Here is a 24,836-nt window from a genome sequence, read left to right as displayed (position 1 = left end):
CTCACCCCTCTGCTGAGATCCTCCAGCCGTGCCTAACCCCGTGACCACTGAGCATGCTCCCAGGGGCTATAAACCCCCAAAAGATAGCCTCTCCCCCAAAAAGCTGGGGTTAAAGCCATGGGAGCGGTCCCAAAATCTCTAACTCCTCCCACTACCCTTTGGGAAAAATATTAGTGACGGGCCGAGACCCCCGTCACATATGGGAGTGAGGTCCACTCCCCAAAGTACGCGGAGTGGGACAGAACCCCAGCAGAAACCCTGCGGTCCAAGTCCACAGAAACTCCCCTGATAATGGGTGCAGAGCAGAATTAGGACGCTTCGCCTACCGCTCCCCATGCACAAGGAAATATCCACATTCTGGTGTCATCTCCCACAATAGCAAGACAAGCTCTCTTCGCTACCAGCTCTATGTGATGCAACACAAAACACTGGGAAAAAAAACAACACACTCAGCACCTATGAGGCAAACCTGCCCTACCAATCCAGTGCTAAGATCGGGAACTCGAACCTTTATGACCCAGCATACAAAAAAAGGCGGCCATGCAAATATTGCAATGTGTCCTATAGCACCAGTACACCTCCTGTTGGGCAGAGCAAATTGGAAAACAGGAAACCTAACAGCAGCTACAGCAGCAGAACATGTGGTGGCCTGGGGAATCTGACCGGGGCGATAGGCACCAGCACCAAAACCTGAGGCATGTCCCTGCCTTGATATTACCTTGTAACTGGTTCCTTTCTATTCTTACCTTTTTATTGGAATCATGTTCTATATTACCAGGGTAATACATCTAAAATTGCCATGCCGGTACCGTTATCTGAATCTGAACGTGAACGGGCGCAGGTTGTGTGAAAAAAGTGTGCAGAACACCTGGAAGGAAGCCAGACAGAAAGGACAAAGTTAGGAACAGACTTATCCTCTGTAACTTCCCATACTTAATCCTTCACATAATTATTATTCTCAGAAACCTTTTTGAAGATGAAGCCAACATACTTTTTTTTTCCCCCCCAAGAAATATTTTTCCGGTAAGCCTTGTCGCAGAATTGTTAAGGACACACACAGGCAGCAAGCAGGAGGTTAAAGCTGCTGTGATAGCGGGCAGATAAGACAGCTGCCTCCGTTCCTTCAAAACATCACGTTTGGTAGGAATGAGCCTTCCCAGTGAAGCTCGCTGTCCAGCAGCGCAGGCCATTAGCCCTCTCCACCTCCCACTTTACCCGACAACGAAGGGATCGTCAGGGGCCGGAGCCATTCTGCAAGATTAGAGGGGGGTTCACGGATGGGAGAAGACAGAGCTGGCGTGCACAGTGTGGTGGCGCAGGTTGCACCAAGCTTCCATGAAAAGGAGGCAAGGGTCAACCAGCCTGGAGCAGCAGAGAGGCTTCGACGCATTCAGGGCAGACGGCCGGGCCAGATGGGCTTCCTCTGCTGAGATCTACTGTTTACTCTGGGGTCCATTTGCAAAGGGTAGAGGGTGGCTAGGTAGGTGCTTGCCACTGATCCTCAGCACTAGGCAACTACGTCTAAGGCTAATTATTTCCCGGCCTAAATTTAGGAAACGCTTACTTTTAGGTTCTAAGCTTGGGGGGAAATTTTCAGCTGAAAACTTATCTTCCTGAATTCAGTCGAAAATCCTCCAAACTGTTAGGCTCCTAACCTTTGCTCGGACAAAACCCTTTAACTGAACGCTTCCCCCTGCCAGTGAATTCCCTGAATTATGGGCCTCTTCCAACCTCATTTAGGCACTGAGCCTTTTTTTATTTTTGGGAAACCGACCCCCCATGTGACTGCGTACTGCATGCAATAAGGATACAGAGGCAGCTGACTCAAGCACCCCCATGCTCCTGGGGAAATCCTGCACCCAAATAAACCAAAAACACATCTTGCACACAATAAAGGAAACTTCAGCAAAATTCTGAATTTCCTTTGTTTAACTAACACTGCATAACTATTGCCTTTCAGGAACAGACACTCAGGACAGAATTCCCCTATGAAAACAGTAATACTCCATCATGATATGTGGACCACTGGCTCTCCTCACCTTCTTCCCACTGCTCTCTCGCCCTGGCCTAGGTAATTCCTGTAATTCTCCACCCCCCCCCCCCCAGCTTAAGTGAACAACCTTACCCCCAGGCTTGACCCCACAGCTCTGTCTCCTCTCCCCCAAACTTCACATAGAAACATAGAAATGACGGCAGAAGAAGATCAAACGGCCCATCCAGTCTGCCCAGCAAGCTACGCACTTTTTTTTTTTTTTTTCTTCTTCTCTCTCATACTTGTTACGCTTGGCTTCTAGTAGTCTCTAGTTCTATTTCCCCTCCACCCCACCATCAATGCAGAGAGCAGCGCTGGAACTGCATCAAGTGAATATCCGGCTCTATTAGGGGTAGCAACCGCCGCAATAAGCAGGCCCCACCCCTGCCCCTGTCCACCCAGACTATGCAAGCCACATACAGATCCTCCCTTCCTCATTCCCCCTGCCGTTGAAGCAGAGAGCTGTGCGTTGAAAGTGAAGTATTAGACTTTCTCCCCTGCCGTTGAAGCAGAGATCCACGCTGGACATGCATTGAAATAAAGCATCTGCCCAGCTACACCTCGCTTCCCTGTGAATACACATTTTTTATTTATTTTTTCTTCCTCATTACCTCTTGCCGTTGAAGCTCAGAGCAATGATGGAGTCTCAACCGTGTGTATGTACACTGAACAAGGATATTATCTCCAGGTAGTAGCCCCCATTTCCGCTAGCCACATTAACAAACAACAAATATTGAACAAGCCTAATAATTGGCAATACCTATAGCCTATGACCTCACCGGTAATTTTACATACTCTTACCCACCCCTGTTTTGTTTTGTTTTTTTAATTTATTTATTTGGGAGATAGCAGCCCTCCATCCTTCCGCTCCGTGAAGGTGGAGCACCGACCATGGCATCCCGCTCCGTGAATGCCTCTGTGGCTACTGCCGCTCCGTGCAGTGTTCTGCCGCCTCCTTCCACCCCTGGGCTTGCGGGCCCCGGTTATTGATCCCTGCGTCTGCTACTTTTCGTGGCTGTGACAACTCCCCCCCCCGCCCCCCCCGCACAACAAGACCTTTAATTAGGGCTTCAGGGGCTGCTGCTTCTCCCTTTTACTGCCACAGGTCTGAGGCGATCTCTAGCTCAGCCTTTCTGCACACTTCACCCTAACAATCTCCCTCCTCTTCCCATTACTCACCTGACGCTACCAATCCCCCTCTCCATTCATCCCACCATTGTACCCCACCCCCTCCACACTCTCTTCTCTCTCTTCTCCACCATTTTATCCCTTCCTTTTCCTCCTCCAGTCTCTCCTCCCCAAATGTACCCCATCACTCACACATCACTTGCGCCCTCCCCTCCTCTCCCCAATCAATCATTCCCCTCTCCCCTTCTCCCCGCAGCTTAACTTCAGTCTTTCCCTCCTCTGCAGCTTGACCTCGTCGCGTCTTCGGATGGTCTTCACCACCCTTTCTTTCCCCTCCCAACTTGGTCTCACCACTCATTCCCTACCCTCCTTCCCCACTCTTTCCCTCCTCCACCTCAGTTTGATCTCACCACTCCTTCCATCCCCACCCTCTAGCCTGAACTCCCCATGCTTTCCCTCCTTCCTCTAACCTCACCCCCCCCCCCCCCCCCCCAGCTAAACCCCACTGCTTAAGCTTCTGGGCTGCCTCTGCTTCCTTTCAGCTGCGGCCCGCGCTCCGCTTCCTGCTGGCTCTCTGCACCGCAGCTCGACAGCGAGCCACATTCTGCATTGTGCAGTGCCTCAGATCCCCCCCCGGGAGTACCTCAGGCAACGCTTATATGGATTTTCTACTGACAAATAAATATTGTTAAGAAAGCAATTTTAAAAAAGTGTTATTATTGCTTATTGCTTGCCGAACGCTTTAGACCAAAGCACAGAACAACATATGGAACATCAGAGAAACCCCAAATCTCAGCGCTAACGAAGAAGAGCGTGTCACATGGGATTCTGCAGGGGTCCCTCCTGGGTCCAGTAAAGTTTAACATTTTTATGACCATAGTAACGTAAGGTAACGTAGTACATGTCAACAGACAAAGCCCGACTGGTTCATCCAGTCTCCGCCCAATTATCCTGCTCTACACTGCCATGGATATATCCTACTTGTAGAAACTTGACCAACTTGTAGGATCTTCTTGTTGTGTCCGTCGCTGTCCAACGTCTCTGCTCCACCCACCTTACCTCGTTGGCGACTCCCTCCAGGGTTGATGGAAGGCTAGCTGCTGCGGCGTCTCCAGGCTGTCCTCCTCCAGCGTCCCTGGACCGGCTCAAGGCTGCAAGCCGCCATATTGACCAGATGCCTGCGGTGTCTGAGGGCTGCACTTCCTCTGTTTCCCCTTGCCTCCGCTCTCGAAAGAGTGAAGGGCAGATTGCGTGCAATACTGCAGCCTCCCCCCAACCCTGCTCCTGCCCCCGTCCTTCGTGTTCTTCCATTCATTCCTATTTCTTATTTTTCTTAGATGCTCAAAACAGGATACACAAAATACAACTCATAAAAAACCCAAACCATAATACCACTTACATAAATCCCGTCGCAAGAGCGTTTGAGTTCTGTCACAGTCGGGCCGATGCTATATCGGTGCGCGTTAAAGGACCGCCATGATATTAAGTCGGAGGAAGTACAAAAAAAGCAGTAGTTTCTACTTTTCTGGACACTTTTTGGACTTCTCCAAAATTAACGCCTGCTAGGGACAGGCGTTAATTTTGTCGAGTAAGAATGTGCTCATCGGGCGCACATTTTATTTTGGCATCAGGAGGAATAGATAATAACCTCATGAACGTGCATTTGCATGCGATGAGCGCCGTTACCTATGCGCACGATCGGATGTGCATGTTGGTGGCGCTAACCCCCCGTTTTTGCCTTGGAGGTTATGGACGCGCGTCCAATTGCGCATTGAGCTGCAAGCTGCGGCCAGCGCACGGCATTGCATCGGCCTGAGTGCTGGGTTTCCACCCCGTCTGCTGGTGTCTACCAACTTCTCAAGAAAGAATATTTCCTCACCTTTCCTCTGAACCTTTCTCCTTCCAATTGATATCATGACCTCCCCCCTGACTCTGAGATTTCTTTCCTGTGGCAAATGTCACCTTCCTGTGATTGAAGTCTGGGAAATGTTTGAATGCTTCTTTCACATCGCCTCCCTCCGTTCCCGGGACCAAAGCCGTTTTCATGTGTAAAGTCTGCGTGCACATTTTATACGCAGACTTTGATGAGTATTTTCAAAGGAAACTTACACGCATAACTTTGCTTTGAAAATACTCTATTAATTACACAGTAAATGATGGCAAGTGGGCCATCCAGTCTCCCCTGCAAGTTATTAAGGGTGGTAACTGTCGCTCCATGCACGTTATTTAAAAAGGGCTCCAGGGGTGATCCGGGAAACTACAGACCAGTGAGCCTGACTTCAGTGCCGGGAAAAATAGTGGAAAGTGTTCTAAACATCAAAATCACAGAACATATAGAAAGACATGGTTTAATGGAACACAGTCAGCATGGCTTTACCCAGGGCAAGTCTTGCCTCACAAATCTGCTTCATCTTTTTGAAGGGGTTAATAAACATGTGGATAAAGGTGAACCGGTAGATGTAGTATACTTGGATTTTCAGAAGGCATTTGACAAAGTTCCTCATGAGAGGCTTCTAGGAAAAGTAAAAAGTCATGGGATAGAAGGTGATGTCCTTTCGTGGATTGCAAACTGGCTAAAAGAAATGAAACAGAGAGTAGGATTAAATGGACAATTTTCTCAGTGGAAAAGGGTAAACAGTGGAGTGCCTCAGGGATCTGTACTTGGACCGGTGCTTTTCAATATATTTATAAATGATCTGGAAATGAATACGACAAGTGAGTTTATCAAATTTGCAGATGATACAAAATTATTCAGAGTAGTTAAATTGCAAGCGGATTGTGATACATTACAGGAGGACCTTGCAAGACTGGAAGATTGGGCATCCAAATGGCAGATGAAATTTAATGTGGACAAGTGCAAGGTGATGCAAATAGGGAAAAATAACCCTTGCTGTAGTTACACAATGTTAGGCTCCATATTAGGAGCTACCACCCAGGAAAAAGATCTAGGCATCATAGTGGATAATACTTTAAAATCATTGGCTCAGTGTGCAGCAGCAGTCAAAAAAGCAAACAGAATGTTAGGAATTATTAGGAAGAGAATGGTTAATAAAATGGAAAATGTCATAATGCCTCTGTATCGCTCCATGGTGAGACCGCACCTTGAATACTGTGTATAATTCTGGTTGCCGCATCTCAAAAATATATAGTTGCAATGGAAAAGGTACAGAGAAGGGCGACCAAAATGATAAAGGGAATGGAACAGCTTCCCTATGAGGAAAGGCTGAAGAGGTTAGGGCTGTTCAGCTTGGAAAAGAGACAGCTGAGGGGGGATATGATAGAGGTCTTTAAGATCATGAGAGGTCTTGAACAGGTAGATATGAATTGGTTATTTACACTTTCGAATAATAGAAGGACTAGGGGGCATTCCATGAAGTTAGCAAGTAGCACATTTAAGACTAATCGGAGAAATTTTTCACTCAATGCACAATAAAGCTCTGGAATTTGTTGCCAGAGGATGTGGTTAGTGCAGTTAGTGTAGCTGGGTTCAAAAAAGGTTTGGCTAAGTTCTTGGAGGAGAAGTCCATTAACGGCTATTAATTAGGTTTACTTAGGGAATAGGCACTGCTATTAATTGCATCAGTAGCATGGGATCTTCTTGATGTTTGGGTACTTGCCAGGTTCTTGTGGCCTGGTTTGGCCTCTGTTGGAAACAGGATGCTGGGCTTGATGGACCCTTGGTCTGACCCAGCATGGCAATTTCTTATGTTCTTATGTTACCCCCATGCCTTCTCTTAAGGGTAGAAACTGGCACTCCATGCAGCTTATCCCCATGCCTTCTATTAAAGGCAATAACTGCTGCTCTATGCCTTCTGTTAGGGGTAGTAAATAAGTAAGAGTCATAGTCTGGCAGGTTGGAATCAGGAATCACCCCTATAGAAGTGGCATAGGACTGCAGGGCAGGACTGGAGATGTTCTTCTGCCTAGCCAGCCCCCTCTCTCGCAGGTTTGAGCCCTTGGGTTCTGGGGGCCAGTAGTACTTTCCTTCTGAAGGACACATTGGCTGGTACTCGATTCAAGCACAGGATGGAAGCTGGATCCAGGCACTGACGTTAAGGCTGGTGCCGAGGACAGGCAGGGCTGAGTGCAAGGCTGATACTAAGGACAGGCAGGGGCAGGATACATGCAGGTCTTCAACAAGAACAAGGGCAAAGTATGGTAAATTGACAAGGGACTGAACAGGACTGGACAAGGACAGGACTAGGCCACACAACAGTAAACAAGAAAGCCCAAACAGGCCACAAGACTGGACAAGGTCACCCTAGCAGACCCAAAGATGCCCAGCAGGTCTCTGTGGACCTGCTGGGCATCAGGAGGCGGAGCAGGAGGGGAAGCAGAGACCGACTGGAGCTTCGCCAATACCAGCCAGGTTAAGCCCTTGGGTACCGGGGCCGGCTGGTCTTAGGCGGGGCCTCCGCATGGTTGATCCCGAGGAAGATGTTCAAAGCAGGGAGCCAGGAAGCAACGGATACACAGGGTCCGAAGGAGCTGAGATCAAGACGAGGCCTGGATCCAGAAGTCCGGACAGGCTGAGGCAGGCTTGAGAACAGGAACAGATTAAGTCCAGGTTTGAAAGTAGGCAAGAGCCTAAGAAAGGCCAAATCCAAGCAGTCAGCTGGTGGCAAAGTCAAGTGCAAGCGGAAGTCAGGGCAGGCGGCTGGAGACAAGGTCAAGTGCAAGCTGAAGTCAGGGCAGGCAGCTGGAGACAAGGTCAGGTGCAAGCAAGATCTGAGCCAAAGAATCCATCCAAGGCATGGTCAGGAACAAGCGAGGGTCAAGCCAGGAATCCATCCAAAAGGTAATCGGGAACAGGCGAAGGTCAGGAACAGGAAACTGGTACTGGAACTCGGGAACTGGAACAAACAAACACAGGAGCAGGAACAGGAACACGAAGGAGTAGCAACTAAGCACATGACAAGAAGCATGGAGACCTGTTGCTAAGGCAAGGACCGGATGGCAGGGCCTGCATTAAGTAGCAGGGCCTGGTGAAGTCATCATCCGGGGCCGCGGGAAGGTTTCCCGCCACGGCCCCTTTAAAGTCAGGAAAGGCGCGCATGCGCCTAAGGCAAAGTGACTGCAACTACGTGGTGGCAGTATCTCCCCTCCATGCACGGGGAGAGACCCAACTGCGACCAGAGGGAGCCCCAAAGCAGCCGGAGGTACCTGGGGAAATGGTAGAAGCGGCTGCCTATCACTGCCAAAGAGGAAGGTCTGGGACCCAGGCATCAGGGGTGAGTAGAGCCGGTCGTGGGCCTGCCGCAGCCGGGACACGCAACACTCTGAGCAAAGCAGGAGAGCCTAGAAGGCTACAGACAAGGCAAGGAAACCTGGAAGACTACAGAGCAAGGCATGGAGCCAAGACAGACCACAGAGCAAGGCAGGAAACCAAGGTAGGCCACAGAGCAAGCCAGGAAGCCAAAGTAAGCTACAGAGTAAGGCAGAAGGCCAAGATAGGCCACAAGGCAAGACAGGAAGCCTGGGTAGGCCACAAGGCAAAATAGAATAGTAAGACAAGGCTGGCCAGGTCAAGGAGCCAAGGTGACTCCATGAAAAGACAAGGAGGGCTGGAATTGCCATATCAGGTGATTAGCAAGGACATAGCTAGGACAGCTGTGGGTGAGGCTTGCTGAAGAGCTCTGCTGGTGGAGAAGCTGAATAACAGGCAGAACTTTGGCACAGAGAGGCTGAATAGCAGACGAAACCATGACAGAAAGGAAAGATAGGTAATTTTAAGTGTGTTTGCCTGATAATAAGGAAATGTATGGCTATGTTTAGCTATGTAAGGAAATGTATAGCTAAGTTTAAGTGTGTTTGACTGATAAAGAAAGGAAAGGTAGGTAATTTTGAGTGTGTTTGCTTGATAAAGAAATAAAAGGTGGGTAATTTTAAGTGTGTTTGCCTGATAATAAGGAAAGGAAAGGTAGGTAATTTTGAGTGTATTTGCTTGATAATAAAGAAAGGAAAGAGGTAATCTTAAGTGTGTTTGCCTGATAATAAGAAAAGGAAAGGTAGGTAATTTTGAGTGTGTTTGCTTGATAAAGAAATAAAAGGTGGGTAATTTTAAGTGTGTTTGCCTGATAATAAGGAAAGGAAAGGTAGGTAATTTTGAGTGTATTTGCTTGATAATAAAGAAAGGAAAGAGGTAATCTTAAGTGTGTTTGCCTGATAATAAGAAAAGGAAAGGTAGGTAATTTTGAGTGTGTTTGCTTGATAAAGAAATAAAAGGTGGGTAATTTTAAGTGTGTTTGCCTGATAATAAGGAAAGGAAAGGTAGGTAATTTTGAGTGTATTTGCTTGATAATAAAGAAAGGAAAGAGGTAATCTTAAGTGTGTTTGCCTGATAATAAGAAAATGAAAGGTAGGTAATTTTGAGTGTATTTGCTTGATAATAAAGAAAGGAAAGAGATAATTTTGAGTGTATTTGCTTGATAATAAAGAAAGGAAAGAGATAATTTTAAGTATGTTTGCCTGATAATAAGAAAAGGAAAGGCAGGTAATTTTAAGTATGTTTGCTTGATAATAAAGAAATGAAAAGTAGGTAATCTTAAGTGTGTTTGCCTGATAATAAGGAAAGGAAAGGTAGGTACTTTTGAGTGTATTTGCTTGATAATAAAGAAAGGAAAGAGATTATTTTAAGTGTGTTTGCCTGATAAAAGAGAAAAGAAAGATAGATAATTTTAAGTGTGTGTGATGCTTTCACTGGTCCGTACACCATCTGCTTGAGTCTGTTCCCAGGTCCAAACCTTGACTGTATTTATCTTAAAAGTCCCAAGGTGGGATTTGAACCCTCACCACCTGGATGGAAGGCAGATGCCTTCCCCACTGAGCCAGCAACTCACTTACCAACCACTGGCTTCAGAAGTCCCTCTCAAAGTCCATAGTTCAAAAGTCCGGCCCCACTGGGCCTAACTGCCACCTCCCTCCGTACCTCTGGGACCTCAACCCTTCCCCAGAGGTACAGCCACCCACCGGCAGTCATCCAGGCAAAGTATCCTTGTCGTACGTCCAAACAACAAAAGTCCCCGCGCTCACCTTCCTTGTGATAGTTGCTGCAGTCCTTCACACGGTCGGGGAATGTCCAGCACTGCCGTCTCCCCAAGCAGACAGGAAATCCAATCCTTCTTCCTCGGTCCCCCACAGGAGACTGACACTGCTCTACTAGGGAGTCCTTTTTATCCTGTGGGAACTCCTCCGCCAACTGATTGGCTCCAGGGAAGTCCCACCCTTAACCTCTCACACCTGTGGTTCTTCTGTCCTTGTAACATCCGGGGGAAGGAATCAAGGGATGTCTCTAGCCTGGTGTTGCTGTATTTTCCTTCCCCCCACTTCTAGAACTTTGGTTCCTAGCTTTATTCTTCCTATCCAGTCTAGCATAGTGACCCCGTCACAGTGTGTTTGATAAAGAAAGAAAAAGTAGGTAATTTTAAGTGTGTTTGCCTGATAAAGAAAGGGAAGGTGAGAAATTTTTAAGTGTTTGCTTGATAATAAAAGGAAAGGGAAGTAATTTTGAGTGTATTTGATTGATAATAAAGAAAGGAAAGTGGTAATTTTAAGTTTGTTTGCCTGATAAAAACTGCCTCCCTTATTCAGTTCCACCCTCACTCGACCTCCAATCCCCATTTGCCCCTCCCTATCTGTCCAACTCCTCCACTGCCCTTCTACACCCCTTCCTGCCACCCCCTAAATACTTTATATTTAAGAGAACAACCATTGAATTGATAAAATATTTCCAGTCTTTTATAGTACCATTTTAGTACTACATAAGTTGTTTGTAACTGTACATATATTCAACTGTATATAGTTACTCTATTTGTTTTTTTTCTCAATCTTTACTGCCTTTCTCATCTCCTCCCTGTCTCCTCCCCCTCCCCATCCCCCTTCCTCTTCTCGCCTTTTTCCCCCTCCCGCTCCCTTGTTTTATTGTAATTTTCCTCCTTTCTGTTCACTGTAAACCGGCATGATGTGCTTCACGAATGTCGGTAAATAAAAGTTCATAAATAAATAAATAAATAAATAAATAAATAAAACAGAAAAGAAAGGTAGGCAATTTAAATGTGCTTTTTTATCTCCGCCCCCCCCCCCCCCAGTACATTCTTTGATTTATAGACTCTTATCCCATTTGAGGGCTCAAGAGTCCAGAGAGAGTGCTGACTGCAGAACCTTTGTCTGCTGGTGGTAAGTTGGACTTGCTGGGAAAGAACACTTAAAATCTTTTTTAGAAAATCTTAAAGAATTAAACTATTACTGGCTGTGTTTATTGTGTGCTAGTTTTTAAGGCTAGTATTTGTTTCCAAGTGTTAAGAATTGTGTGTGCTTAGAAATAGGAATTTGGGTTAATTTTGTGAGCTTATATAAGTTAGTATTTGTTTACCACTGTTAGGAATTGTGAGAGTTTAGGTATAATACACTTTGAACTAATTTTGTGAGTTAGAATAAATTAGTAGTAACAGGCATATTTAAAAGGTGAGATGAGAGAGGCAATTCTAGCCAAAAGAACATCTTTCAGAAATGGAAATCTGAGTGAAGAAAGCAGGAAACGGCATAAGCACTGGCAAGTTAGTTGCAAAGCATTGATGAGGAAGGCAAAGAGAGCATTTGAAAAGATGCTAGCTTTGGAAGGCAAAACTCATAATAAAAGCTTTTTCGGGCACATTCGAAGCAAAAAGCCTCCAAGGGAGTCATTTGGATCATTAGATGATCGAGGAGCAAAAGGGGCACTAAGGGAAGACAAGGCCATAGCAGAGAGACTAAATGAATTCTTTGCTCCGGTCTTCACTGAGGAAGATGTAAGAGAGATACCCAGGCCAGAAGTGAGATTTGAAAGTGATGATTCAGAGGAACTGAAACAAATGTTTTGGGTTACAGTGAGATGGGCTCTACTGTAGGCACCTCCCCCCTCCCCACACACACACACACCAAGCATTCAGTGGGCCATGGTGGCCCCTCTTCTTTTCTTTGGCCACAGGCAGGCAACCAGAGCAGGCACTAAGAAGAGGAAACCATGTGACCAGAGAGACGAGCCCACCAGCGATTGCCCAATCCCCGAAAGGCCAATCCACCCCAGCTTGTGATCCAGGTTGGCCCCCGTCGGAAACAGGATGTGGGCCTTGATGGACCTTGGTCTGACCCAGCATCTTCTTATTACTACTTGATCTCTTTCTTAACAGCATCCAGGTTTCTGTCCTTTTAAATTATATGTTGCTAATGGTTTTTTGCACCCCTAATGCAAGATCTTACACTTTGTTTTAATATTAAGCCTCATTTTCCAAAACCCTGACCATTCTTCAAGCCCCCTCTCAGTTGCTTTCATCCCATCCAGTGTCCTGTTATCTATTCTGTTGCAGATGTTTGCATCAGCCTAGCACTTAGCTTTGGGTTTCCTTGACGGTAACTTTGCCTTCATTAGACTGAGATCAAAAAAGGAGGAACATTAGCCTGTATGTTCAGTTTATTTAATCCTCACCTCTTGCTGGATGACACACGTTCATGCAATCTTTTTGCTTTGCCATATACTCAAGCATTTGCAGGGGACGTTATGTCCACACCAACGACTGTTTAACACGGTCCCTATCCATATGATATCGTTTGCCATTTCTTCCTTCTGTCCTCTGCTGCAAGCTTGATGGCCAAAACGGTCAGGATGATAAGAAATCTTTACGAGCTGGAAGAGGAAAGGGTGAAGTTGATGTTTGTCTCAATGGAACAGACTCCAAACAAAAAACTAGAGCAAAAAACTCGAACAACAAAATCTAAATAACAACAAAATATTCACGTAGAGAAAAATCCGAACACTTTTCATATATGAAAAGCTAGTTATTTCAATGGGGAAAATGGTATCAGATACAGTAATGCTTGTAAATTATAATCTACAGGTGCTTGCCCGCAATGGTATTCAACCAGTATCATATACCAAGCTGTTGTTCATGTTATGACCCTTTCCCAAAAATATTGTTTTTAAATCATAAAACATTTTATTAGCTTCTGCACAAATATTTAAAATCTACTTAGCTTAGTATCCCGCTCTCTTCAGTTCTTTTATAAGGTTTTTATCTTGAGCGTCATGTAGGCTTGTGACATTTCCTTAAAGTGGAGTGTAATAATGCTTAATGCAAGGCAAGGAGAATAACAGGAGCCCATCATCAGGAGTAGGTGTGGACTGCTATAGTTCTACTGCAGTAAAGTAGTTTTATAAACTTGGGACTTGCAGCGAATTAGCTACCTTTACATATCATGGACTTTCATTCAGGTCCAGACTTACACATAGGCAATGTAGGCAGTTTTGAAGATACCAAATTGTGATGGTGCCATCCAGTCCTATCCTTCACCTGAGAGCTCTCTGGTTTCACTCCAGAAATACTCTGGAGGAGGGGAGGGGCTGGAGAAGGGAGCAGTTCGTGCTCCAACCTCACCCCGTCCCCTCCTGACCAAGCAGAAGGGGAGAGGTGGGCTGAAGCAGACATATCACCCAGCAAGAGATGAGAAATATGAGGAGAAGGACTGAAAATGCAGCATAATTTTGTGCTCTGAGGTGTCCCCCTTCCAGTTTCACCTCCTCCATGCCTATGTCACATGCTCACAGGCCCTGTGCTAACATCTTTCCATAGCTGCCGCAGGTTGGGTGGAGAAGAGATGAGCGGAAGAGTGAAGAGGACTGGAGGAGGATGTGTGCAGAAGGGGAGGACCTGGGTAGAGGCAATCTAGGGGACTCTCCTCTCCTCCCCCTCCCCCCCCCCCCATCCACCCGCTCTGTAATGACTGGGGCCCATCCCAAACTCACCAAGAGTGCCTATGGGTTCCAAAGTCCCAAAACCAAGCCTGCCTTCACTCTTCCTTCGTAGTTATTGTGTGATGGCTTTGCAGTGTCACTTGTATTTGGATGCAAAGAGCCCTTTAGGAAACAGAAGGATCCAGATGCTTTGACAGATCTTGGAGCTTTTGCTTTATCATCTCTGTGAGAGTCATGAGGTGTCTCAGAAGCAAAGCGTTTGAAGTTGTCAGATGCATGCTATTAGTGCATGGGAATGACAGAGTCTATCTCAATGCCTCACTCCACTGATAACACCTGCTGACCCCACGCCATCTAAGCTTCCAAAGTATCACGGAGCTCAGTGGGAAGCCTCTTCTAGTGAATCTGTACGTTGTGAGGCTGCTGACAGTAAGTCTCCTTTCCCCTCACGTCACAAATTCCCATTATTCTAATTTCCGTGATAGGATGAATCCGATGGCATGGGAACACTCTGAGGCAATGACATCTCTGCTGAAGAGCAAACCTAAGAGACCATGGATTTTCTGGTGATGGCTCCCTGACCATGCGGTCATTACGCCAATATGACTCCCTACGGCAGCAGCACACTTGACGTAGTGACTCCCCTGATGTAGCGACTTCCTTGACCCGGTGACTCCCTAATCCAATGACTCCCTTTTGACTCTCCCAATAATGGATTTCCAGATGCAGTGACTCCTTGACACATTGACCCCCATAGGCAGATTGCCCTGATACAGCGATTCCCTAATGCGGTGAGCATGGCCCATTTCTTTCCAGGGTGGCTCACTCTAAAAAAAAAAAAGAAACCCTGGTAGGGTGAGTTATGTGCTAAACAGTCTTACTGTTTTACCAGTTATTGGGGTCGACATCAGGGTGCGGGCAGATTTCCTGAATGAGGGGAAAGTTCCTTTTGTATCCAACTCTCAGCTCAGTTTTCTTGTGTTCTTCTCTTCAGCTTAATGGTGCACATTAGATTGGAAGCAGTGTCCCCCTCAGCCAGGGAATATACTGTACCGAAATATTAATAGAGAGAAGCTTGTCTGAAGAGAAGCAAATTTATGTGATGTAGGATAGGAATGTCAGAGTCTGTGGAGTGTTAGGTGTGCTGCATCTACCCCGAGGGCAAATGATTGTATTACGAAGACACTGAGATAATATCTCAAAATATAATTCGCTTTGTTTGCCTGTGTTGCTCACTCCATCAGTCCCACTCCAAAATCTGCGATGCCTGACCCACCAAATATTGTGCCTTAATAACTTGAAGGCCACCATACTGAACCGCGAACGGCTTCACAAACATCATAACATGCGGGAAAACGGCAAATAGCCTGCGCGATCGCCACCGCAAATTGAAGCGCACCCATCATTTTGCATTTTCCGCGCCATTCGCAAAATTTGTGCAAAATTGCTCATGAGCTGAAGAATCACCCAGAGAAAAATCCTGCAAAGTGGCAAATCTCTGCAAAACCTTTATTACACTTTATTGCAAAAAAAAAGCAATAGACAGTAAAGGAAGAGAACGGATTCAGAAAGGTAGCCCCCGTCTTCCTGGGATTCTTTTCAGCCAGGGCTGATCTGTGGGGGTGAGGTCATCCGCTGGAAGGGCTCACAGACCCCTCTGTGGGCAGGACCTCCCCTCTGGAGGTTACAGATGAGGCCTGGACTTCTTACTCTTTTAAGCAAGCTGAGAACTGATGCTGCTGTGACCTGCGGTTCTAAACATAAGCCCTTTTTTTGTTTTTTTTAACCTGAAGGAGTTGTTTACGAGCCACATGCACAAGTACAAATGAAAGGAGCTGAGCTCCAGCAGATTAGCAGCAAGCACATTTCACCTGTAAGGCTCTTCTTCCTGGGCCGGCTCAACCAGTTTCACTTTACTGACTCGTAAGCGCCGAGTCCCCGCTCTGATGAGCTGACAGGAGATTCCAGCTCTGACCCTTTTAGAACCTTTGCTTGGGAAATTCAGTGAATCACTGGCAGTGGCCAGATGCAGGGTGAGGGCATGGGACAGTCCATGCTGGCTCTGCCCCTTCCTCTTACTGGGGGGGGAGGCCACAGAAAGGCCGGCCTGTGGGATAGCTCAGCCACGGGAATCTTCCACGGTGCTACAGGAGCCCCTGATGTGGACCTTAGGGATCCTTCCTACAGACTCTGGCAGAAAATCAGAGACCGCTGAGGGGGGTCTAATGCAAAACGCTTGAGGGATGGAGCAAAAGGCTGATGAAAGGCAATGCCCCTAAAATGTATGGGAGCACCTGGTCACCATTTTTCTTCTGCTTCATCAAAAATAATACCATTAAATTCTGTTGTCAAAAACTCCCCCAGAAGCCAATATATCCCATCCATTTTTTGATAAAGGCGGAAAACCCTGGGTTTGTTTGTTTTTTCTTTTTTTCCTCTTTTCTCTGTCGCTGCGATCGTATTTATTTGCACCTCTCCAGTCTATATTCCGAGCCTGCAGGTCAAACCACACTTCCTCCATCCTACTGTCCAGAAATTCACGTCTGCACGGCCGTATCCCGGTCGTGCCTCACGCACTGTGCAGTAGCAGAAGAGATTGAGAGATGGCTGCACTTCACAAGCCAAAAAAGTTACTTTAATCTCTTGCATAAACTTCAGGGTTTTTACTCCGTGCCAAGGATAGAACAAATATTAATCAAGTCTCCTCATGCCCTGTGACTGTACTGCAAACAAGACTTCTGTGTCAGTAAGATTTGCACCAATGGAGCCAACAGGCAGAGCAAATATAATTTAAAATTAATTATGCCGTTTCACTGTTTGGAAAAACAAAATTCAATACAAAAAAAAGCTAAGGCAGTACAAACCACAGGCAGGTGCTCTTAAAATAATACAAGAGAGCAAACCCAGGAGCTAATGCGTCTCGCGTAAAGATCTAAGAAATGAATTACTCATTCAAAAACCGGTTAAAAATGGAGGCTTCCAACATGCATCAACGTCTATATGTTACAGTCGTGTTCCAGCAAAGACCTTTTGATAATCTTTGTCGAAAAAAAGAAGACACCCCACCCATATATCTATCTATATATAAGAATCTTTCTGCAAAAACAGTCATCTTAAGATTAAAAAGCCCAGCCAAACAAACCCCAGCCCACACGTGTTTTGACATAGGGCTGTACCTGTCTCTTTCGGCCACATCGGTAGGCATACTTCCAGGTTCTGTCTGGAACAGGTCACCATGGACACTTTACCCTTTGCAATGACAAAAATCAAAAGAGGAACGCAGATCCGGCCTGCCCTGAACACAGGGCTCCCACCGGTGGCCCTTACCGAAAGCTAAGATAGCTTGGCTTGGAGTTATTTTGAAAAGCTAACCTCTGACAGAAGAAGCAAGCCAAGAAGATACGATCTCATTAGCCAAGGGGGTCATCTGTGCATCTGATGGAATATAAACCGCAACGGAATAGACTTCAAAGCGAGGGGAAGAGAGGAGGAACGTAGGACTGGGGGAATGGAGAGCTCACAAAGAGAGATTTCTAAGTGAAAACATTCCCACAAAATCCTGGTGCTGCTGGGTCCTGACAGAGATATTATCCCTCTCAGCATATTTTGTGAATGAAAAACACCCTTATGATTTGTATTGATTTAGTTACTCAATGTATTTTATATTCTGCCTTTCATCCACTTCAGAGCGGATCACGTTCAGTATCGTAGATATTTCCCTCTCCCCAGGGGGGCTCACAATCCAAGGCCTGGATTTATCAAGCTGTGATGTTTTTTCCCAGGAGGAATACATTATAAACATTGCTTGATTGTTCCAAGGGTAAGGCAAGCTACGGTGGACTTAGCTAGTTTGTCTAAATATCTGGGAAATTGCCGAGAGGTCCCCACTGCTTGCTACTTTTCCATATGTTTCGGAGTTTACGTTTTGTGATGAAGTCTTATTTTCAAAATTTTAATGCTAGTTTTCTGGGTGCTGAAGTCAGGATGTATCCCGACTCAGCTAAGGTCGCTCAAGAACGACGCAAAGGTTCCCTTCAAATGCGCCAAGAAGATTTTGCCCTGGCTGCTTCGTTTCTTCTGTGTTTATCCTAGCAAATGTATCGTGAAATTAAAATGAAAATACTTTTGCTTTTTTTTTTTTTTTGTTCCTGAGCAATTAAGGGAGTTTCTTACTGCTAGAGGGGGTGAGTTTTACACGTAACCCAATAGCCATGTTAGTTTATCCATGATACAAATTGGGCGTAGTACCTACCCGCCATCTATTGTATAAATACAGGATTCATTCTGTTCTTTCATTTTGCTCCTCTTAATTTTGATTCCCCCCTCACTTGTTGGTTTTTATTAGAGAGAGAGGCAGATTTGTTTCGCTGATCATATTTTGGATTGTATAACTAGTAGACACCTCTTTGTTGTTTCTTGTGCAAAGGTATTTGCTTTGTATTTTGAAAAATTCTAATAAATAAAATTATTTTTTTAAAAAACATTGCGTAAGGAGCGATATCGCCTTATTGCGGCTTAGTAAATCTAGCCTTTAAGTTTGTACCTGACACAAGTGAAGATAAAGTGACATGCCCAGGCCCACAAGGAACGGCAATTGGTCTGTCCTTCTGTCCATCTGCGACACATCAGGGACAGGGTGGACAAAACCAAAAAGGGGTGAAGACTGGTGACCGCCGCTGATGTGGCTGTTCGGGGGCCAAGACCGAAGCCCACCGCCGAGGCTGAAGATCGAGCCCCGAGCTCCCATTGCCTGACCTTCTTGTACCCCCGCTGCACGTTGTCCAGGAGGGAAGCGGACAGGAGGAGGGGGGGGGGCGGTGCAATGAGTTCCTTTGGGAACTGGCATTTCCAGCAGTCGGCGGGGCCTCTCTCTCACTCTCTGCGTGGCCATAACCCTGGCAATGGGAAGGAGAAGGCGCTGCTGTGGGAGCTGAGCTGAGTGGCCCAGAAACTGATGAAGGCTTTGCCGAGGCTGCTGGGGGGCGATGACCTGGAAAACTGAGTGCAGGACATTGGCCCCTTCCAGGGAGCGTCTCCTGTGCCAGTGGTGGGTGGAGGAGCGCCACGGCCCGCTTATTCCCTGGGACAAAAGCTGCGGAAAGAAACCAACCAGAGAAAAAAACTTTTCCTATTGTTTTTTTTTCATGGTTCTTACAGTTCTAATTTTCCTGCAGTTTTTCCCCATCAGTTTGGTTTGGCGATGGGGGCTTTTTTTTTCCTCGCCTTCCGTCAGCGCCTGCTTCCCAGCTCCCAGCAGTGGCTCGGCATTGCCAAACTGCTCCAGGGCTTTGAGAAGTCGGGTGGCTGACTCACCTTGCAGAATGCTTTTTTTTTTTTTTTTTTTTAATTTCTTTTATTCTCCCCTCTTCTATCCAAATCCCGGGTGATATACGGAATGACTCACGCACCCTTGCCGACTGCTTCACTTCGGTATCTGTGGTGCCCATTTCAATAGAAGGGAGCAAGGAACTATAAATACCATAATGCACTGCCATCCCGGAATATAATTACATAAACTCATATAAATTGCCATTTAATTCTAGACTTGTATTTTTCTGTGATGTTGACAGTGCTTTGAAGGTGCAAGATCAATACAGTTTGGATACTACAGGAAGGTAGAGCCAGGACTTACATGGGTCACTGTCTGAAGGTCAGTCACTGCCCAGAAAAACTTACAGTCCAGAAGGGGGGGGTGGGAGGAAGGTCATAAGACGGATTCAGTGGGTACTGGTGGCTATTTTCTAGAGATATGCAGGGTATGTGTGTGTGTGGAGGGGGTTGTTTGTTTTTATTTTTTTGGTTTGTTTATTGGTGGGGTCCTTTATTTTGGCTTTTTTTTTGTTTCCTTTTGTTTTTTCCGTTTCAGTGCAAGTTAAATGGTTTTTACTCCCGATTAGCCATCTGCGCAAATAGCAAATGCATATCCAGGGCTGGTGCATCCAATAGGTTGAACTAGGCGGGTCGCCTGGAGTGCCAGTCATTAGGGGTGGGCAAAGACAGCCATATGGTGCTGCGAGCACAGCCCATCCAGGGCCGGTGCGAGGTGTATTAAGGCACCCTAGGCAAACCTTACAGGTCCTGGCGCCCATTCCCCATACACAATTTTAAATTATGCATTTATAACATATTTACATGAAAAATGAACATTCTGAGGTAAAAATTAATATACAAGTTGTTTGTGATAATTTCAATGCACTGTTGTGATGCCAACAAGAAACTTTGCATCTTGGAATTCATATGGCATCATACCTATTGTGATATATTTCGGCATGGTCTTCCTGTAATCAACACAGTACTATCTGCCAACACTCAAAGAATAACAACCCTACCTATGAAAAAGAATACCAAAAATTATTACAACCAGAATCTAAAATATCAATACAACCTCCTATCAGGAAAACAGAACAGGCTAAGCTACTACAGATCCCTACAGAGAAACCACATGCTAAAAGAATGCTTCATCTCAGTCTTTGCATGCAGAACACAAACTCTCACCAAACACAGAATAAAGCCACATAAAGTATAAAAGAGAAATGTGCAGACAAAAACTGAACTGTAAAACGCATCACGCCAGACTCTATACAGTGTACAATGGAAAAACAAAATTTCACACCATTCCTCGTGAAAACAATCAATAAAATCAAGATATATAAATCATTAATCATAATTATAAAATCATACTAATAAAAATTTCAAAACAGCTGATGAATAGAATATCCAATAATTAAAGACTCATGCAAATTTGAAAGCTTTACCAAACACCAATAAATATTTCAAACAGCAGACACAATCACATACTACCCAATAATTAAAATGGTAGTCAATCAAGAAAAATGAACTTAAAAGCCACCTTTACTTACCCTCTCCAGCAGTTTGTCCTACTCCTTTCCTTGCAGGCCACACCAGAAGCAGCAGTAGCGGATGAAGCTGTCCTCACGGTCCTCTTCCTTAGGGACCACAACCAGTCTCTTCTCTCTCTCTCACACCACACAGCACACACACACCAGTCACACCCTCAGAACCAGTTTCTGTCTCTCACACACCAATCATCTCCCCAACCAGTCTCTCTCTCTCTCTCACTCACACACCACACACACACACACGCACACACATACCAGTCATCTCCCTGATCAGTCTCTCTCACACATACACACGTCACCTCTCTGGCCAGTCTCTCATCAATCACACAATGCTCTCACTCTCTCTTACTTACACACAGGCTTTCAATCATACACATGCTCTATTTCACTTACACACAAGCTCTCAATCACACACTTATTTTTTTTTTTATTATTTAAATTTCTTATATACCGGCATTCGCGATGGGAGTCGCATCATGCCGGTTTACAAATAACAAGTGTGTGACAACAGAATAAATGCTTAATAACTTAAAAACATTAACAAGTGATAGAAGAATAAGGTAGCAGTTACAATAAAACAGGGATAAAATGCAACTTGGAATGAGAGAAGGCAAAAATAGAGATTAGACACTGAGATAACAAAAGAATGACCAAGGTAAATAAAACCAAGGTAAATAAAACCTGCCTCATTAAAAAAGAGAGAACATTATTGAGTTGTCAAAGGTTGTTGATTACCCTGACGGGGAGTTCTTAGTTCTTGAGTTGAGAGTGGGTTCAGTTGGTGTCTGGAAAGGCTTTCAAGAATAGCCAGGTTTTAAGTCTTTTTCTGAAAGTGGGGAGGCAAGGTTCCTGTCTCAGTTCTGGTGGGATGGAGTTCCACAAGGTAGGTCCTGCGCTGTAGAGAAAGCCCTGTCTCTGAGAGTCTATGGTTAAGGTTTTTGCAGGAGGCACATGTAATGAGTCTCTGTAGGACTCTCTGATAGGTCTGATGGAGGTATGTTTTTAAATGGATTTGGAGGTTAAGCGGAGAGAGTTGATGAATGCTTTGTAGATGGTAGTAATGGATTTATATAAGATTCTATAGTGCACTGGCAGCCAATGTAAGTCTTTGAGAATCGGAGATATGTGGTCTCTTCTTGTGTTTGTCAAAATTCTGGCCGCCGTGTTCTGAACCATCTGAAGAGGTTTAGTATGAGAAGACGGGAGACCTAATAGAATAGAATTGCAATAATCTAACTTAGAGAAGATTATTGATTGCAAAACTGTTCTGTAATCGTGGAAATGGAAAAGTGGAAATGGAATCGTGGAAATGGAAAAGTGAGATAGAACACATGTTCTATCTCACATACAAACAGGCTCAATCACACACATGCCCTCTCTCACAGCCACAAGTCAGCCAAAAACATGTTCCACCTCTCTCGCACACACATGACACACACAAGCACCCTCCCTGACTCACATAGACACCACACACATACAGAAGCACCCTCCCTGTTCACATATACACCACACATACAGAAGCACCCTCCCTGTCTCTATACACATTACACTCTCACAGAAGCAACCCTGTCTCACATACAATTACACTCTCACAGAAGCACCTGTCTCACAGACACATTACACTCTCACAGAGCACCTTGCTTTCAGACTTGCATGATTTTTCAATTTTACTAAAAGTGAAGTGATGCTCCCAACCGTTAAATAAGAAAACCATATTCCTATCAGAAGGCGAAATGACACCCTTCCTTCAGGTTCTGTCCTCCCAAGGGACAGCCACCCACACCGTACAAACTTCTCTTGTTTTACACTTTCAGGCAATAAAACAAGTGTCTTTCTTCAAACTATCAGTCGTATGATTATTCATGTGGGAGATATGGAACAGAAAGACATCCTTAGTCAGCTTCCCTTTTAAATGGGAAGATTCCAGTCTTAGTCATTTAAAATATACATTTTCTAAAGGCTTAAAAAAAATAGCAAAACCGTTTCAGATTGGAACTATTCTAGTCTTCATGCTTAAATTATGCTTAAAAAAAAAAAAAAAACAAACCCCCACCTGGCATCAGTATCTTAAATTTGTGATTTTGTGGAGATGAACATTTTAAATATTTTAATTTTTTTTTTTGCTTTAGTATTTGTCTCTACCCACTTTATTAAATTTTATTTTCCAGAAGAAGGATGCTTAAAATTCAGTAATTTCATCTTTCATTCAAAAGTTGCGCTACCAGCACAAAAGTTGAGGTATATGTATTAATCACATTTCATTTTTTAAACTGGCAGATTCACACACAGATACACACACACAGAAAGAAGATCGGCACAGCCGGAGATCAGGCACCGAGACTTAGGGGGCGCCATGGCAGGCAGCCAGCCCCCAACTCGCCCTGCCTCCCCCCCCCCCCAGTACCACCCCTCCCCGCCGTCCCCCCTGGTGGTCCAGCAGAGGGCCCAGGAGCGATCTGCCGCTCCCGGGACCTCAGCTGCCACTAACCAAAATGGCACCATGGACTTCAGCCCCTACCATGTGACAGGGGCTACCAGTGCCATTGGTTGGCCCCTATCACATGCAGGGGCTAAAGGTCAATGGCGCCATTTTGCTTAGTGGCAGCCGAGGCCCCGTGAGCAGCAGATCGCTCCAGGGCCCTCCACTGGACCACCAGGGGGGGCATTGGGAGGGTGGCACTGGGGGGAGGCAGGGTGAGTCAGGGGGCTGGCAGAATTTTGAAAGGGCACTTTTTGCCCTTTCAAAATTCTGCTGCCTGCCGCGGTGCCCCCTAAGTCTCAGCGCCCTAGGCACAGACCTAGCTCGCCTAGTGGTTCCTCCGGCCCTGAGCCCATCCCACTCATGGCCGAGAGGAGTACGTCAGAGACTTGGCAGGCTGTGAGCAGCATCCATCCTGCTCATGGACAAGAGAAGCAGAGTCTCAGTAGGCCATGAGTGGCACCTGTGTGTGTGTGTGTGTGTGTGTGTGTGTGTGTGAGTGTGAGAGATTGTGTGTATACGAGAGAGCAACGGTGTTAGTGAGAGAGAAGAAGGGAGCCTGTATAAGGATGAGTGTGTGAAATGAGACAGGAACCTAAGTGTGTGTAAGAGAGGGGGCCTGTCTGAGTGAATGAAGTTGGGGCTGGAGCCAGGGCCGGGGCCTGGACTGGGGGGGGGGGGGGGGGGGGGGGGCTGCAAGGCAGAAGGTTAATGCCTAGGGCGCCTAATACCTTGCACCGATTCTGCATGAAGCTTGAATGCCTTTTGTATGCACGTGCTTAACACTAGCAAATTCCCAAAGAGAAACTACCTGGGGCACACACGTACCTTGCAAAATAAGCAGGCTCTTGCAAATTGCCCCCTTGGAATGGTCTCTTTTCAGAGTTCACATCGCCCACTTCTCTTTGAGGCCACCACTTTTCCCTGTCCTGTTATTGATTGGACTGGCTTTGCCTGGTATCCTTGTGGTTGCACTTTGCATGGCTAAGGAATGGAGTATAGCCAGGTTTTAAGGAAGCATTTTGCTTGGACAAACGGCGCGCTATGCCATTTCATACCAAGCGAGCTTTGAAAAGAGAGCCAACGATTCCAAAAAAAAGTGCGAAATGTCTCTTACCTGGCACATGGTTCGGTTCAATAAACTTGATTGTTATCCTAGTGATGCTCATCATTGCCCCAACATAACCTATGAAAGCAAGCATTAGGAATCTGTAACTTGACCTGCTCCAAAGCTAATTACATGCCGGCATGAGTAACACCGAATTCCTGGCTACACACCCTGGGTACGGGACTGATGAGTAAGCTCACTTTATATGAGCAATGCAAATCACTGCTGAGGAAGGGATTGTTCTGGATTTTATGCTTATCCAGCTTGGCTTAAATTCATAATGAATCAGGAGTCCAAAAATAGCCTCCTTGATTACGGAGAAAGACGTCAAATTATCCAACCCATGCAAAACCTGCGTCGTTTACAGGTATTACGGCACCACAGAGACACTGGAAATATCACTCAGATATGTCTCCATTATCGTTAAATTGGCTTTCACCAGTTTCTCTCTCTTTCGCAGCTGACATTTTACCATGGAAACTCCATCCATCTGGCAGGTCAGG

At 45.7% G+C, this 24,836-nt stretch overlaps 1 long non-coding RNA gene across 1 annotated transcript in view; it reads right to left on the bottom strand.

The window, feature by feature from the left end:
• Positions 1-24,413, bottom strand: part of LOC115082441 — a 58,068-nt gene extending 33,655 nt beyond the window's left edge. Inside the window, exons 1-3 of the long non-coding RNA XR_003854168.1 lie at positions 24,343-24,413; positions 12,624-12,821; positions 747-868 (exon numbers count right to left, since the gene is read on the bottom strand). This is a non-coding gene — a long non-coding RNA (uncharacterized LOC115082441). The remainder of the gene's footprint in view (positions 1-746; positions 869-12,623; positions 12,822-24,342) is intronic.
• Positions 24,414-24,836: the final 423 nt, after the last annotated feature.

The sequence above is a fragment of the Rhinatrema bivittatum genome, unplaced genomic scaffold (assembly GCF_901001135.1).
Source record: "Rhinatrema bivittatum unplaced genomic scaffold, aRhiBiv1.1, whole genome shotgun sequence".
NCBI classification, from domain to species: domain Eukaryota; kingdom Metazoa; phylum Chordata; class Amphibia; order Gymnophiona; family Rhinatrematidae; genus Rhinatrema; species Rhinatrema bivittatum.
This window is presented reverse-complemented; position numbering and strand designations above follow the sequence as displayed.